Here is a 3440-nt window from a genome sequence, read left to right on the forward strand (position 1 = left end):
CGGGGTTTAGAAGCCCATCAGATACTAGTCCCCCCATGTTAAGCAGAGGGGAACGCTATCTGACGGGGTTTAGAAGCCCATCAGATACTATTCCCCCCATGTTAAGCAGAGGGGAACGCTATCTGACGGGGTTTAGAAGCCCATCAGATACTATTCCCCCCTGATGTCATTTATGTTGAGTTGCAATAAACGCAAAACTCTCTGCAGGTTCTTGTCTTTGTCGTCCGCTCTATTCAGCTGGCTTTGGAAACACACGGGGAGAAGGTGGGGGCCGGGTGGTGAGGGTTACGGGGGCGAGAAACGCAAAAGTAACGCAATAGCTACTTTAGCTAGTAACTAGTTACTTTTATTTTGGAGTAACTCAGTTAGTAACTCAGTTACTTTTTGGGACAAGTAACTAGTAACTATAACTAATTACTTTTTCAAAGTAACGTGCCCAACACTGTCCCTCTCAATGAGCATGCATGCAGTGACAGTGGAGAGGAAAAACTCCCTTTTATAATAGTAGGGAAATCATATTTAAATATCAAATCATTCTGGCTTAAACATGTACATACATGTTCTCTTTATCAGACGATATTGTCCCAACATTTAGAACATTTCTGTTTTAAAAAAAAAAAATCCTGTCCTAAAATCTGTGTGTTTTTTTCGTTATCTTATGCAGGCCAGTTAGTTATACGTCAACCTGAACACCTAAATCAGCCAATCATATATCAACGGTCATCTGTCAATCAAAATTTTTCCGTCTTAGCATCTTGATTCATATGTCGCAGCTAATATACGCAACGGTTGAAATAAGAAACAAGAATAATTTACTTTACTATTCAGTTACGTCCCAAGAGAAAACATCCAGTTAGTCCCAGTAATACAAGACAGAAACGGGACTAAACACTGAACAACAGGGCCTACTTCATCATCTATAATCTTGTGTGTTGCTGGCAGCAGGCTAACTGATATTTCCAGGATGGAGTTGCTGTCAAACAGAAACAGACCAGATAGCACAGAGAGCAAAACGTATAGGTTGAACTAACAAATGCTGCAGAATTAGAGAATGGAGATAGAATGAAGCAGAATGATGAAAAAAGGTCTCTATGTCCTCCAGCAGTCTAAGCCTATAGCAGCATTACTGTAGAGATAGCTCAGGTTACCCTGAGCCACTCAAACTGTAAGCTTTGCTTTAAGCTATTTATTTTACTTTACAGTAATGACCTATCTTTCCAACCAGTTATTGTTTTAACAGGAGTCCCTAAGTATCTGTTTTCTTCTGCTACTTGGACCAGAAGAATATTTCACTACTTTTGTCTTCCCAGATGTTTACATAATCTCAACATTTTTTAACCAAAACCACATTTCTAGTCTGAACATTTAGTTCTTACTGTTAGTCTGATGTAGGCGTTCAGCAGGACCCCTAACAAACTGCGCCTTCTGCGATATGAAAATGTGACCAAACCAGTTCAGACTCTGGGTCAGTTTATGCTGGTAGGGCAACTCTTGTTTTGTGCCCTGAGGAGACCGAGCTGAACACAGAACCACACTGAATGAGCGCGTATGAGAGAGGCCAAAGAAAAAGGCTGCCATTGTCATTATTCTGCTGCGCAAGCCCGACTACGTGGTGGCCATGGCAACAGCATTCTTTCTCAGCAGAAAAGTAAAAGAGCAGACATACTGGGAAGGAAACCAACTAACTGGGCTGACACTGGACAAGAACCAGTGATATCTGTTGTTCTCATTAGTTCGTTCCTTAGAAAACATTTAACAGGGCAGAGTTTTAACCACACTGATCCTAAGTTGTAGATCATGTGCTTTTCCGTTTCTCCAAACTTTGATTTTATTTTCTCTGAAATTGAGTTCCAAGTACTGCTTGGCAAGCTGATCTAAAAATAGGTAGGCAGGTCTTAAAATAAGCAGGTAAATAAGGTGAAATGTCATTTGAAGGAGTATTTTTGTCCCTTTAGAACAAGGTGATTCAATATAAGGGAACTTAAAGTAAACTAATTCAGATTTTTGTTTCTTATTTTAAATGCATATCACCTTGATCCATTTACAAGTTGTCTTACTTACCTCTCCAAATTGAGCAAAATGCTTTTATTTCAACATAATTGTTTTGCTTTTTTTTTTTTAAAGCAATGCCTTCATGTTTAGCTCAAAGTGAATGTTGCACTGCTCCTTTAAGTGCCGCATGTTGATTATTTTATCATCAGTTAATCTAAAAACAGACACTTTTATTAAATTAACATTTCTAAATTAAGCCTTTGGAACTTTTAAAAACAAACCTTAATTTTTCATTTTAAATGAACTATAAATGTCAAAAGAGTAAATATGAACATGTGTAGATACTGCATAAATCTGAATGTATAAATATAGTGACCATATTAATGTAATTAGGTAATGAATAGAGATCTTTATCCTTATTACTGCTGTCAGTAGGTTATTTTTTCAGTGTTTTAGAGTCTGTGCAGCATCAGTCTATGCAATGATTACATTTGGTTATCAAATTAGTTGATGATTATTTCAATATTTATCGTTTCGGCCATACTTAGATCTCAGATATTGTTTCCGGGAGGCACCATCTGGATAAAATACATTAAATAAAAACAATAAACTCCAAATAGATAAGCTAATAAAATGTGGTGTATAAATAGAAGCTAAGTGTTTAGGTAGATTTCTCTCTTTAACATGTTAGAGGGAACATTGTAGCTAATTTTCATCTTTTTTTGACTGTAGTTAATTAATTTTTAATGTATTTTTATGGGCTAGCTATTTAGCAGTTTATCCTCCATTTCTCTAAACACAGTACATCATGTAGAGTTGGTTTCTTGTATGAAACCTTTAGGAGCCCCTCTGTCAGCGCAAGAATACAGTTTTAGCTAGCTACTAAAGAAGGCTGCTGATCTAGTTTTTGGTGAACTTCTGTAGAGTGCGACTTAAAAAGAAAATTTCTTTAGCAATAAAAGGAGGATCTACATCATAGATCTGCAATTTGTGATGGTTGACACTGAAAGATGGTCAGAAGATACGTTGATGAAGATTCTCAGTCATCCAGGTCATAGTCATTCTAAAAAAAGAAAATTCAAAACAATCCACTGGACTTGAAAATGTCAGGAATTGCATTGAGTTCCAGGTTTTATACAGTTTCCCGTCAAAACCTTGTATTTGTTTTGAAAACATGCAAATTGGAACGAACAAACGGGTCCACCCCTTTGAAATGGGGGTTGTTTGGCTTTGTTTGTTAGCCTGCAATGCACCATACCCTTCTAAGAATCTGAAAGGTTGGTCGTTAAAGGGAATTGTTGACCTGGCTGAATAGGCGAGGTCTTCTGCTCTCTTGTACAGAGGCTGGGGCTGCAATGATAGCAGGAAGTGATCAACTCAATTTCTGCATTGTAGGTTTTTGAAAGCTGAAATCTGAGTCACTCTTCTGTGTTAGGGCCAGACGTATG

At 37.6% G+C, this 3440-nt stretch overlaps 1 protein-coding gene across 1 annotated transcript in view; it reads left to right on the forward strand.

Moving 5' to 3' along the window:
* Positions 1-3440, forward strand: part of LOC107093832 (palladin-like) — a 42071-nt gene that overhangs the window by 20541 nt on the left and 18090 nt on the right. The gene's annotated exons all lie outside the window — the stretch shown is intronic.

Source organism: Cyprinodon variegatus, unplaced genomic scaffold (assembly GCF_000732505.1).
Source record: "Cyprinodon variegatus isolate N-32 unplaced genomic scaffold, C_variegatus-1.0 Scaffold449, whole genome shotgun sequence".
NCBI lineage: Eukaryota > Metazoa > Chordata > Actinopteri > Cyprinodontiformes > Cyprinodontidae > Cyprinodon > Cyprinodon variegatus.